This window comes from Aquarana catesbeiana, linkage group LG04 (assembly GCF_042186555.1).
Source record: "Aquarana catesbeiana isolate 2022-GZ linkage group LG04, ASM4218655v1, whole genome shotgun sequence".
Taxonomy (NCBI): Eukaryota; Metazoa; Chordata; class Amphibia; order Anura; family Ranidae; genus Aquarana; species Aquarana catesbeiana.
This window is the reverse complement of record NC_133327.1, coordinates 429361586-429376580: the sequence shown is the minus strand read 5'-3', so window position 1 is coordinate 429376580 and position 14995 is coordinate 429361586.

Below are 14995 nucleotides of genomic sequence, written 5' to 3'. Positions count from 1 at the left end.
TGCTCACCTGCTGCTGTTCCTGGTTCCAGTCCAGTATCCAGTCTCCAGTCTACTTGCCTGCTGTGTTCCTGGTTCCAGTCCAGCATCCAGTCTCCAGTCTACTTGACTGTTGTGTTCCTGGTTCCAGTCCTGCATCCAGTCTCCAGTCTACCTGCCTGCAGTTGTTCCTGGTTCAAGTCCAGCACTCCAGTCTTCTGCCTACTCACCTGCTGTTGATCCTGCCAGGCACCCATACCGCTCCTCACTCCTGTGCTCTCTGTCCCCATTCCAGAGGGCCATGAGTGGGAGCCATAGGGGAGGTCTCTCTCTGCAGTTTGGGCTCAAAACCCACCAGGTACGTGACACCTTATGGGATTGAGATATGACGTGTTTTACAGCAGAAAGACCAAGGTCATGGGGGATGGAACTATAAAGAGCTTCCACATCAATGGCCTGTAAAAGAGAGCCAGGTGGGAGGTGTAGCCCATCCAAATTTTGTAAAAGATGAATTGTGTCTTTGATTTATGATGGAAGATTGGTAACAAATGGTCTTAAGTGGTCATCGATGAATTTGCTTAGGTTTTCAGTAATAGACCCATTTCCCAAAATAATCTGGTGGCCTGGTGGATTTTTTAAATCCTTATGTACCTTGGGGAGGCAATAAAACGTAGGGATTTGAGGGTGTCGTGTTCTAGTGTATTCCCATATATTTTTATCAATCGCCCCATGGGAAAACGCCCCATCTATGAGGTCATAAAAGCTATCATTAAATTTCTTGATGACAATTTCTGAAATAGATTTATACCAGGATTTATTAGAAATGATTTTTCTGCACATCGTTCTATATTGTTAGTTAGTCATAATGACAATTTTTTAAGGACTGTAGAGCGGCAAGTTAACTGTTAGTGAGATTACTCTTAGGGGAGTGTGCTTTTAGTCTCCAGATCTCTGCCGAAGTGGATGATACAAAGGCTGCCAGATTGGGATTGCCTGAGAAGGAAGGAAACTTTTCTGATTTCTCTTTAAATGTAGATGTTTGGGATAGTGATGGAGTGACTTTATCGATATGTTCCTCCAAAAGGGTTTCAATATCGATTGTGTCTATGAGATCACTAGGGTCTTGTTCTTCCAACAGAGTTAGAAGAGCATCAAAAGCTTCATCTGATTTTTTGGTATCTTTTCTAATAGAGTCCGCTTCCTTGGAATACAGACTCTTATAGTAATGTTTTCTCGCAAAGAGGTTTAGATCTTTAATTGTTTTGAAGGTGTCTAAGCTAGCATCTGGACAAAAATTGAGACCCTTTACTAGGAGATTTTCTTCTGCTTGGGTAAGAATGTAACTGGAAAGATTAATAGACATGTGTACACTAAAAATATTTTGTTTCAGAATTTCGTTTTCGTCTGAAAAATAAATTTATTTAGTTACACCTGAAATTCGTTTTTATTTATTTAGTTTTGTTAAAAAAATGCATTAGTCTGAAAATTCGAAATAATTAAGGTCGAATCTGTCATTGAAGGCTTATGGTGTCTGTCGAATGTTCTAAGAAGATTCGACGGAGCAGCTAAACTGTACGACGCCGCAATCCTACATTTCCGGTCGAATGTTCGGCCTACAAGCTATAGTAGAATTCTAATGTTGTATGACACTAGTAATAATTATATTTATTAATTATTATTACTAGTCAACCAACATTAAAATTCTTCTATAGCCTATGGGCGGAGCATTTGACCATAAATGTTCGCTCGTGGTGACTGCTTCATCGAATCTTCATGTCAAATCTTTTCTCTCTATGTTGAATAATCTTGGACTAATAGAGTTAGGTTAAGCACATTCGACCTTTTTTGCTATTCTCTCTATAATGTTGAATCTTTTCTCTCTATGTCAAATCTTGTCTCTCTATGTAGAATAATCTTGGACTAATAGAGCTAAGGTTAGGCACATTCAACCACAGATTGGATAGACACAGATCGCTATTGTCAGCATGATGTCGAATCTCCTATCTATATCGAACTGTTGTCGCAACGAAAATGAAAATAAAGCATTTGTTTATGTCGGATCTTTTGGTTTTCGGATTCTGCACGTTCGTTATCGTTTGTTAAAACAATAACGAAAATATCAGAAATTCAGACGAAAATGCATTCGGATGAAAATGAATGCACATGTCTAAAGATTAATGATGTCAAGTGTGTTAGACAAGGAGTGGTCGGGTATTAGCAAAGGTAGTGCTTCTAAGTGTTGTGAGGACTGTCATCCATCTGGTGTAATAAAAAATGTTTATCTATTGTTGAAGATGTTTTCAATGTAGTGATATCACCTGAAAGTGTAGAGATAGCAGAACTAGCGCCCAAAGAACCAGATGGACGGATATGATTACCACCACGTGAGTTACCTTTACCCATAGCTCCAAGAGAAGAAAGAATGGGAGGTTGTTGTGTCTGAGTAGAGTCAATTGATGATTTCTTATGTGATGAAGAATCACATCGTTTAGTTTTCTGAGGTTTCCGGTTCTGTTCTGAGAGGAAGAGGAAACAGAAGAATTTAATGATGAGTTCGACACTGAGACTCTTGACATTTGTCCCAAATCGCTAATATGATAGCGTTGTGGTTGATTGGTTTGATGCCACTTATAGGCTTTGCCTGCCTGAAATGCCCTCTTATCTCACCAGAACTTTTTTTCTTTGCTAATTTTTTTTTTGAGTTAATTTGTCTAGATGGTTCTTGATTCTCTTCTCTGCAGGGGGCATTTATTTATTAACATGCCAGTGCCAATGTTTCTATCTAGGGAAAACAAAGATTGAATTTTGGAGAAGGGCTGCCAGGCATGTGACCAGTATGACTTACGCCAATCCCGACCTCCCTCTTGGAGACAAGTGAGAGACTGCCACCAGGGCAGATCTCCCCATGTACACTTTACCATCTTAGATCGGGTACACCCTGATAATAGAGGTGGGGATTGGAACAAACTCCTATAATGTGAAGTACGTTGGATTGCTGAGTTAAATGCTACTCTTCCTCCAGGCTTAAATACTCAATTGAGCTATCGCTCCTCTCTAGAAGGTTTTGCTTTGTAATGGCTAATGTATTGGCTATTGCATGTTCCAACATAATCATAATGTATATGCTCTATAATGGTTATCCTTACCCAAATGTTCACCTGTATGTTTGTACTTTTGATACCTTTTTAGCAACAATTACGGGATGCTGTTAAGCCTCGCTATATTGTTGTCTGTCATTTTGGCTACCATATGTAAGTGTCGTGTGGATACATCTCAGCCTCATTTGCATGTATATTCACAATATTTGGATTATCATTACATACTGACTCATGTCTATTTCTATCTTATAATAGTTGATGGATCTGTTACCTGACACATTTATCCATTTTGAGCTGCAGGTTTTTTCTCCTGCTGCCTCATACTCCTTGGCTCCCTTTGTCCCCACCTGGCGCGCGGAGGAATGGGCCCATGTTATGTGTGACACTGCGGGGGGTGTTGGCTCGGTCCAAGTTTTGCGGGGGCCGCCCTGTCCCCCCCCCGCATCTGTCGCCCTTTTTGCGCCAGTGGGTGGGATCTGCATGGGGCCCTCCCACCCCCCTTCTTTTTTCGGTGTGTGGGGCATGCCATGCAGGTCCGGCTCTGGGGATCCCCCTTCTTCATTCTCGGCAGCCCTCTCTCTCACCTTTTTCACACTTGTCTGCATTTATTGATAAACTATGTTTTATTATATTTACATAGCATCAGCGCTGACAGAGGATTCTTTTCCTCCATGTTACACGTATGCCCTTGTCACGCCTTTTTCTACGATGCGGTCACTATACATGTGGCGTCTATACGCTAATGTTGTCAGCATATTAGCTTTACTGTCATGACAAAAACACTGCTTCTTACTATGCAATGACGATGTTGACGTACCTGCAGTGACGCGTGATGTTACCACGCTCTGCCCTGCGCATGCGCCGGCGTCTCCTTATAACCCTGAACGGCCCGTCTGCTCCATGCGGATGCTGCTGTTCTGGGGTTCTCCTGGGAGATTAACGCTGACACCTCTTATCAAGGTAAAGATACACTTTGGCTTATATTCTATATATGCAGTTACAAGTATCAACACACCCCCTTTTTCTTGTTTATGGGGACAAGGGCCTCTTCTTGACAACCCTGGTTGGTGGTTGTCGGGGTCTGTGGGCAGGGGGCTTATTGGAATCTGGAAGCCCCCTTTAACAAGAGGGCCCCCAGATCCCACTCCCCCCGTGTGAATGGGTATCGGGTACATTGTACCCCTACCCATTTACCAAAAAAGTGTAAAAAAATACAAACTACAAGAGACAGTTTTTGACAAATCCTTTATTAAAAAATAAAAATAAAAAAAAGTCCCACAATGTACATCCATCGTCAATCATCAGACTCTATGCCAATTTTAAAAAAATATTTGGCCTTAAAATGTATACCAGACCCGAAGGGCCTGGTATGGACTGGGGGGGACCCCACTCCGTTTTTACCATTTCTTTTTCCTAATAGCTAAGGCCACATCAGCATGAGCATGGTTGTTTCCATAATATTAAGGACTCATTTGCTAAACATTATTGTATAGAATTAAAAACATCAAACACTAGTAAATGTATTTTCTATGTATGATTGTGCTCAGCCCAATAGGCTAGTGGTCAGCTCTTCAAACCTTGAAGGATTCAAGCCTTGAAGGACTCATGGGTTTACCAATTAGCCAATGCACTTTAGTTTGATTGATTCTATTATATTAACTCTTCAAATGCATGCAATGGTATGTAAGTATTCAATAATATTATGGTGTGGAATTCCAAACATCAGATACTGTTTAACGGGCAGTTTACATTTTTTTGTTTGTTTATTTTAATTTGCTTGTGCACTGGAAAAATAAACACAGCTGGTGGGTGATAGGTTGGTTGGGATTTGAACTCATAACTTGATTGCTTCAGAGACATCTGAGTAGGCCACCAAGCCATTGTGCTAAGTACACTGGGACCATCATAATAGTGTAGTATGATTAAAGAATGAACATAAATAATTACTGCTTTATAATCACCTAAATAAAAAAATTAACATGAAAAAATAACATACAACAGATATGTAAGTGTAAATGTTCAATACATGTAACTTTGCAAAATAGCAGACATTACTCTACAATAGGGATGAGCCCGATGTTTGAGTTGAACTTAAGTTCGACTCGAACATCGGGTGTTTGCCTGTTCGCTGAACGGCGAACAATTTGGGGTGTTCGGAGCAAATTCGAAAGCCGCAGAACACCCTTTAAAAGTCTATGAGAGAAATCAAAAGTGCTAATTTTAAAGGCTGATATGCTTGGTATTGTCAAAAAAAGTGTTTGGGGACCTGGGTCTTGCCCCAGGGGGCATGTATCAATGCAAAAAAGAGTTTTAAAAATGGTCATTTTTTTGGGAGCAGTGATTTTAATAATGCTCAAAGTGAAACAATAAAAGTGAAATATTCCTTTAATTTTAATTTCGTACCTGGGGGTGTAGATAGTATGCCTGTAAAGTGGCACATTTTTCCCATGTTTAGAACAGTCCCTGCACAAAATTACATTTCTAAAGGAAAAAAAGTCATTTAAAACTACTCGCGGCTATAATGAATTGTCGGGTCTCGGCAATACAGATAAAATTCATTGAAAAAATGGTATGAGGGTCCCCACAAAAATCCATACCAGGCCCTTTGGGTCTCGTATGAATATTAAGGGGAACCCTGAACCAAAATTTTTTAAAAAATTGCGTTGGGGTCCCCCCAAATTCCATACCAGGCCCTTCAGGTCTGGTATGGATATTAAGGGGAACCCTGCACCAATTTAAAAAAAAAATGGCTTAAGGGTCACCCTCAAAATCCATACCAGATCCTTCAGGTCTGGTATGGATTTTAAGAGGGAACCCCCGCGCCAAAATAAAAAAAAATGGCATGGGGGTCCCCCAAAAATCCATACCAGACCCTTATCCGAGCACGCAACCTGGCAGGCTGCAGGAAAAGAGGAAGGGACAAGAGAGTGGCCCCCTCCTGAACCATACCAGGCCACATGCCCTCAACATGGGGAGGGAGCTTTGGGGTTGCCCCACAAAGCACCTTGTCCCCATGTTGATGGGGACAAGGGCCTCATCCCCACAACCCTTGCCCGGTGGTTGTGGGGGTCTGCGGGGGGCTTATCGGAATCTGGAAGCCCCCTTTAACAAGGTGACCCCCAGATCTCGGCCCCCCTGTTTGAAATTGTAACACGTACATTGTACCCCTACCATTTCACAAAAAAGTGTCAAAATGTTAAAAAACCACAAGACACATCTTGGCACAAGTCCTTTATTAAAAAATAAAAAAAATGACTCATGAAGTCCATTCATCATCTTCTCTCGCTCTGCCGATGGACCGGAAAAAAAAAATCCGCCTCCATGGGAGGCACCCGCCTTATGATGCTTCAGCGCAATGACAGTTTTTTTATAACTGAGGGTGGGGCAAAACAGTGATGTACCTGGGTGACCCCGCCCCATCTGATGCACTGGGACTTCCCAATGGCTTCCCCGAGGTGTCAAAGGGGGGTGGGGCCTTCTGTTTACGTACCAGGGTGGCCCTGCCCCCTCTGATGCCACGGGTACCCATTGGGAAGTCCCCGTGCGTCAGAGGGGGCGGGGTCACCCGGGTACGTAAATGTGTGGCCCCGCCCCCTCTGACGCCATGGGGAAGCCATTGGGAAGTCCCCGTGCGTCAGATGGGGCGGGGTCACCCAGATACATCACCGTTTGGCCCCGCCCTCAGTTATAAAAGAACTGTCATCACGCTGAAGCGTCATAAGGTGGGTGCCTCCCATGAAGGTGGATCTTTTTAATTTTTTTACAATGTACCCGTTACCATTTCATATGGGGGGCTGGGATCTGGGGGACCCCTTGTTAAAGGGGGCTTCCAGATTCCGATAAGCCCCCCACCCACAGATCCCCACAACCACCGGGCAAGGGTTGTGGGGATGAGGCCCTTGTCCCCATCAACATGGGGACAAGGTGCTTTGGGGGCTACCCCAAAGCACCCTCCCCATGTTGAGGGCATGTGGCCTGGTACGGTTCATGAGGGGTGCACTCTCTCGTCCCCCCTCTTTTCCTGTGGCCTGCTAAGTTGCGCGCTCATATAAGGGTCTGGTATGGATTTTTGGGGGGACCCCATGCCATTTTTTTTATTTTGGCGCGGGGTTCCCCTTGTCTTGTATGGATTTTGAGGGGGACCCCATGCCTTTTTAAAAAAAAATTGGTGCAGGGTTCCCCTTAATATCCATACCAGACCTAAAGGGCCTGGTATGGAATTTGGGGGGACCTCCACGCAATTTATTTTTTTAATTTTGGTTCAGGGGTTCCCCTTAATATTCATACCAGACCCAAAGGGCTTGGTATGGATTTTTAGGGGGACCCCATGCCATTTTTTTCAATGACTTTTATCTGTATTGCCAAGACCCAACAATTCATTATAGCCACGTAGTTTTAAATGACTTTTTTTTTCCTTTAGAAATGTCATTTTGTGCAGGGACTGTTCTAAACATGGGGAAAATGTGCCACTTTACAGGCATACTATAGACACCCTCCAGAAACCAAATTTAAAGGAATATTTCACTTTTATTGTTTCACTTTAAGCATTATTAAAATCACTGCTCCCGAAAAAACGGCCGTTTTTAAAACTTTTTTTTGCATTGATACATGTCCCAGGTCCCCAAACACTTTTTATGGAAATAACTTGCATATTAACCCTTAAAATTGGCATTTTTGATTTTTCACTTCGTGTCCCATAGACTTTAACGGTGTTTGCGTGTTCGAACAAATTTTTTGCCTGTTCGCATGTTCTACTCTGCAATACTCATTCATAACTGCATTTGTTAGCAAAAGAAGAAAAAAACTAGGAATACTAATTGCAATATACACCAATAGATGCACACGTGGTAGAACACATCTCACATAAAAAATGTTTTCTTCACATACATGGATCTTGGTTGCAGTGCAGTGCTATATAACAACTTGGTAGCAATTGGCACTTGCAGATCCGCATAATCGCGGTTTCTAAATTCACTAAGGCATGTTTGCCACTAATATCTCGATTTTTCATTTGCACGTTTGCCTAGTTGAGCTCTTAAATGCCTGAAATCGGCACTATTACATGTAGTGAGCCCAGTACTTCCCAGGATTCTTACTAAATGACCACCAATGGAGTTATTCCTTGCAATGATGATGAATGGTCTGCCCCCCACCATGGTAGAGCGTGACTGTGATTTATGGCAGGCAGCATGCAAGGCCTCTTCAAGCATTCAGAAGATGACAGTAGTCTTCCTTCTCCAGACTTCCTTCACCTTCCCAGTCTGTCACTCTGCCGGAGCCACAAAATAGGGCTCTGATGTGAAGCGAGGATTGTATGATTGTAAGGGGGCTCTTTGATGGGGGACTCTGTGGTGATGGGAGGACTTCTATGTGATCGGAAGGCTCTGCTGTGTTGAAGGGACTGAGATGTGATGGGGGACTAATGTATTGATGTATAGGGGCGACTATGATGTAATAGGGGGCCTCTGAATTATAGGGGGGCTTTTATGTGATGAGGCCTCTAAAATCATAGGGCAATTCTGATGTGCTGGGGGCCTCTGACTTGAAGGAGGGACTCTGATGTAAAGAGGGTCTCGATATGATGGGGGACCTAAGATGTGATAAGAGAACCTCTGATGTGATAAGGAGCTTCTGATGTGAAGTTAATTTTATCAAGGCAGTTGTGTGAGTTCTATTGATAAGTAACATTTATGGTTTTGTTTTTTACATTTTAGACTAGGATGCTCAAGATTTTGCATTCATTTAAAGGATGCTGCAACTAAAAAAAGGTTGCGAAACAATGCTCTAAGATTCTTCCACTGATATTAAAATTATGTAAAACATGTTTAACCACTTCAGTACCTGGCCATTGTCAAATGACGTCCACAGATGGGATCTCCCATCCTGGGTGGACGTCATATGACGGCCTGGGCTTCCCGGCCGCCTAGGGGGCGCGCGCCCGGTGGCCGCGATGTCCGCCGGGCACCTGCGATTGCCCGTTAACCGGGCCGGACCGTGGATCTGTGTGTGTAAACACACAGATCCACGTCCTGTCAGTTGAGAGGAAACCGATCTGTGTTCCCAGTACAGAGGAACACTGATCGGTCTCCTCCCCTTGTACGTTCCCGCCCCCTACAGTTAGAATCATTCCCTAGGAAACATATTTACCCCTTGTGTCCCCCTAGTGGTTAACCCCTTCACTGCCTGTCACATTTACACAGTAATCAATGCAATTTTATAGCATTGATCGCTGTATAAATGTGAATGGTCCCAAAAATGTGTCAAAAGTGTCCGATGTGTCCGCAATAATGTCGCAGTCATGAAAAAAATCGCGATTGCCGCTATTACTAGTAAAAAAAAAAAAAAAAAATATTTTTTTTTTTAAAATGCCATAAATCTATCCCGTATTTTGTAGACACTATAACTTTTGCGCAAACCAATCAATATATGCTTATTGTGATTTTTTTTACCAAAAATATGTAGAAGAATACGTATCGGCCGAAACTGAGGAAAAAATGTGTTTTCTTTTAAAAAAATTGGGATATTTATTAAAGCAAAAAGTAAAAAATGTTGTGTTTTTTTAAAAATTGTGGCTCTTCTTTTGTTTATAGCGCAAAAAATTAAAACCGCAGAGGTGATCAAATACCACCAAAAGAAAGCTCTATTTGTGGGGAAAAAAGGACGTCAATTTTTTTTTGGTACAACATCGCATGACCGCGCAATCACAATCGCGCAATTGTCGTTTAAAGTGCGACAGCGCTGAAAACTAAAAATTGCCCTGGGAAGTAAGGGGGTGAAAATGCCCTGTATTGAACCGGTTAAAAACGTGTTTCTGGTTCCTTTCTTCAACTTTATTCATTGAATTATCTACCCAAATAATTACAGTGGGTAAGGGTGAGTAACCTCTGCCAGACGTTTATTACTGTGTGTGTCCCCAGCAACATGCTTGAGGTGATTATAGCCATATTAGTGCACTTGCAACATAGTTTTCTAAATCACTATCCAACAATTTATTGACTACTCTCCCCTTTGGACGCCCCCCCCCCCGCCCATTCTAAAGCCCACTCCTTTCCTTATCTCACCTACTATCCCAGTCTATTTACCATAGCTCTAATAGTGTCTTCACTTCCTGTCCTGGTCACACAGCAGAAGGTTAAGGAAAATCTCCCCAATGGGAACGTAGATAGGGAAATCCTGACGGAGGCTTAACACTTTCATGTTCTATCCAAATTTTTTTTTTTAATAGAGTTCTATTTTAACCTAGAAGTAATTACTTTGTACAAAGAAAAAGATAGCTAGGATTAGAACTACAGCTTAGTACTGTGAGGTGTACTAGATCATATGGCATGCAATGTTTGGTGAGTGTTAGCTCTGTTAAACTTTTCTTTTTACAATTCAGTTTAGACATGTTTAGTCTTTTGGATGTTTTGTTCATACGCATGGTTAATGAAAAATGTATGTGTACAATTAAATTTATATTATGCTTTACAGTGACACTCTTAATTATAATACATTTTGCTACATTGGCAACAGCCATCTTTCAGTTTTATAATGTTGGGAATATTGTGCTTTTTAAATGTACCACAAAAAGATTCAAATGTGACCTAGTTATATTAGCAATATAAAGCCCTAAGGAACAGAACACTTTCTGCATTGTACAAAAAGAATATACCTATTTCATAAAAGCTTAATTCCCTTATTATGAGAGGTAAAAACAGCAACCAAAGAAAACATCAAGTGCATGTTAGTCATTCAACTCTTTTGTTGCTTGCTGTGATATTAATAGATGATGACTCATGTACCATGTACATTTATAGCTATTTTCAGACAGTAAGTGATGCAGCTTACAGTATAAACACCAACACATATAAATACGTCACTCAATTACCATTGTCGTGTGTTCTGATATAAGCATCACAAGACTTTCCATTTATCCATCCAGCGGTATCTATATTTAGCAAATAGATTACATTACGATTGCACTTAGTTGCTTTTCAAATAGCTTTATAGAGAAAGAACAGTAGTATTGACTTACATCATTTTGACAAGAATTTTACTATCCAAAAGAAAAGATACATTTTCTCATACTTTATTTTTTATAAAAATATTAACACAACTTGTTTTTATTGTCTAAACTTTAACAAATGTAAATGTTCCAATTTTTAAACAATTACATATTATTCCTAAAGAGAACTCACCGTAAGGGCTTATGGAGGTGGGTTGATTGGGGTGATCAGGTATAAGTAATAGCAGTACAGGCCTATGTTTAGCTCTTACCTTTAGTTTGCCTTTTTAAAATAAATCATTCAATGTCACCTACACTTTTTGCCTATGACTTTTCAGAGTCAATATTACTACCAGGTTATACGGGAAGGCAGAGATAGTATTTAAACTAGGATTAGGGGTGAGGGAGAATTAGAATATAATGAGACAATTTCAGTACATTTGTACCACAAAAAAGATATGGAAAATACAAGTGCAAAATGTAACAATGCCAGATGCTGCCAAACAAAATGGGAGAGTTGGAAGCTTTAGTGCATGAAGAGAACTATGATTTAATTGGTATTGTTGAATCGTGTCTTCCATCTTCAAATGATTGGGCTAATAATATTCTTGACTATACTCATTTTTGGAGAGACAGGAAAAAAAACAAAAAGCTGGTGTTTTCAGTCTTGTGTGTGGAGTGATCTAAAAGTGAGTGTCAATGAGGACTTTGTTGATAGAGAGTGTGACAGTTACATAGTTAGTCAGGTTGAAAAAAGACATCAAGTCCATCAAGTTCAAACAATACAAAAATAGAATAAATCAATGAACAGAATTTTATAGCCACAATTTATCCAGGGGAAAAAATGCTATAAAGCATGGTCCAATATGCTATAGTGGGGAGAAAATTAATTCCTTCCTGATTCCCCAAAAAACAATTGGTTATTCCCTGGATCAACAGTCTCTCATGTTATTACCGTATATACTCAAGTATAATTCAAATTTTTCAGCCCCTTTTTTGGGGCTGAAAGTGCCCCCCTCGACTTATACTCGAGTCACCGCCATCTGCCTACATGATCAGTGTGTCATGCAGGCAGACGGCGGCCAGCGTGTGCTACATTACACTCAGCAGCGGCACTCACTGTTCAAAAGCCGCGCCTCCTCATCTGTGATAGGGAGTCAGTGTACAGCCTATCACGGACATTCTCTCATCCTCATCCGTGGTATGAGGATGAGAGAACATCTGTGATAGGCTGACCGCTGACTGCTGGGAAATGGAGTTTTCTGCCTATCATGGACGAGGAGGAGGCGCGGCTTTTGAACAGTGAATGGCTGCCGCACACGCTGATCAGTGCAGAGCGGCACACGGAGGATGCACAGGACACAGGTAGGATGCACACAGACACATGCACACAGGTACATGCACACAGGTACATATACACATGACACATACACATATACACATGCACATATACACAGGTACATGACACATGCACATATACACAGGACACAGGTACATGACACAGGTACATATACACATGACACATGCACATATACACAGGACACAGGTACATGACACATGCACATATACACAGGACACATGACACATGCACATATACACAGGACACATGACACATGCACATATACACAGGACACATGACACATGCACATATTCACAGGACACATGACACATGCACATATGCACAGGACACATGACACATGACACAATCACAGGACACATGCACAGGACACAGGGAGGTATACAGCTGCAGATGAGCATTGTTGACCCTCTTTTTCCACTTACAGTAGCTGCTGCATTTCTCACCCTTGTCTTATACTCAGGTCAATACGTTTTTCCCATTTTTTTGTGGTAAATTAGGGCCTCGACTTGTACTCGGATCGACTTATATTCGAGAATATACAGTACCTATAAATGTTGTTGCCCAGCTATATTTTTTGCATTACAAATGCATCCAGTTTTTCTTTTTTTTTTTAAACAATTTACTAAGCTGGCCAGAACTGGTTCTTGGGGGAGTCTATTTCACATTTTCACAGCTTAGTGTGACAAAGACTTTCTGTATGTGAAAGTTAAATCTTTTTTCCCCTAGACCTAAAGACTGCCCCCTTGTTCTTTGTAATAACCTTAAACTCCTGCAGCTTGGCATTGCATGGTGTTATTAGGTTTGATATCTGCCAGAACTCCCAGATCCTTCTTGATCGTTGAATCTCCCAGTTGTACTACTCCTAGAATGTATGATGGTGCTGAGGCACTATGGGTGGAAATAAATAACGATAATTGAAGTTTGTGACAGTCACCCCAGTGTTAATGAGGAGGTGAAGACTCAGGGCCCTGCACAGATAGAAAAGGCTACAAGGGCATGGACAGTGGGAGATTTTAATTACCATGAAATTGACTGGAGTAGGGAGTCTAGCGGTGCGGACATACACAGCTAGAGCTCCACACCGTATGGGAGAAGAGCCGGTGACACACACAAACCCGCAGGTATTTGAGACACTCACCGGCTCCAGCTAGTTCCTGGGAACTCGGGGCTCCGTTTTGAGGCACAAATATGGTTCTGGGAGGCGGCCATTCAAAGCTAAAAAACCCCTCACAAAAGGACTCACAGGGGAAAGCTGCTGCTAAAATGGCGTCAGCCCCCTCCTCATACACTGCCTCAGTGTGCTCTCACAGGCACAAGCTTTCACAGCCTGACTCCCCAGCTGATTCAGATGAGAACTAATTCCCTCACAAGATTATACACAGAATTCCTCTGCAGCTCCAGCCATATTAAAACAATTTGAGCATAAACTACATAAAGCATTAAAACAAACTTCTGAACAAATAACTAATAACCTCACTAAAGAAATAAGAGGACTGGGCAACTGTACAGTGGCATTAGAGCTTAAAATGGATGAAATAGAGAATACCACATAAGAACATATCACTGCTATGGAAAATCTCAAGGAGGAAAACCTAATGCTCCAATCTAAATTGGAAGATTATGAGAACCAGGCCAGATGCGCCAATCTACGTATCAGGGAAATTCCTGAATCGCTCACTGACTTACAATACACCATGACGGCTTTGTTTCAAGAACGTCAATCAGCTATTCCAATTGAACGATTGGAATTTGACAGAATACACCAAGCCCTTACAGCCAAAAAAGCAGACGGTCCGCCATGTGATATAATAGTAAAATTTCGTTATTATTGGACAAAAGAACAACTTTTGACATCTGCCAGAGACAAAAAGCTCTAAATTTCCAAGGCTTTAATTACCAGCTATTCGCTGACCTATCCCAACTCGCCATATATAAAAGGTGAGCAATGAAATCCCTGATCATGGAGATATAACGCCAAAACATCATTTATCAATGGGGTTTGCCATTCCCCATATGTTTTGCTCATAATGACGCCAAATACACTTGTAGATCTACTGAAGAACTTCAACAAACTCTTCCAAATCTACACCTAATAGATCCTATACCACTTACTACTTCAACACGTAGAAGATCAACATCCTTTTCATCTACTGGTAACTCCTTTCAAACCACTCTGAAAAATGGAAACCATCAATCCCATAAGAGAGGCCATTTTGCCTCCCCTCCTCAGGAACTGGAAGACTCTATGGACTGATAGAAAACTCCATTGCAGAACTTTTTGCTCTATACCTACCCTGATAACAGTCTTTGCCAAGGACTGATTGGCTACTCCTTAATTGAAAACAGTCTATTGCTAGTATAAAATACTATACTCCATTTTCTTTCTTTATATTATACCCTGATTTATTACTAATAATATCCCTATATTCCATGTGATCCTTTACGCCTCTCAACCAAATTATACGATCCATTTTCAAAACCTGACTATAATTTACTGCTTATACAGTGCATATGATCCAAACATAAAATACATAGGTCATACACTTATTCTGGCTATTCCAAATTATCGGTGACCTA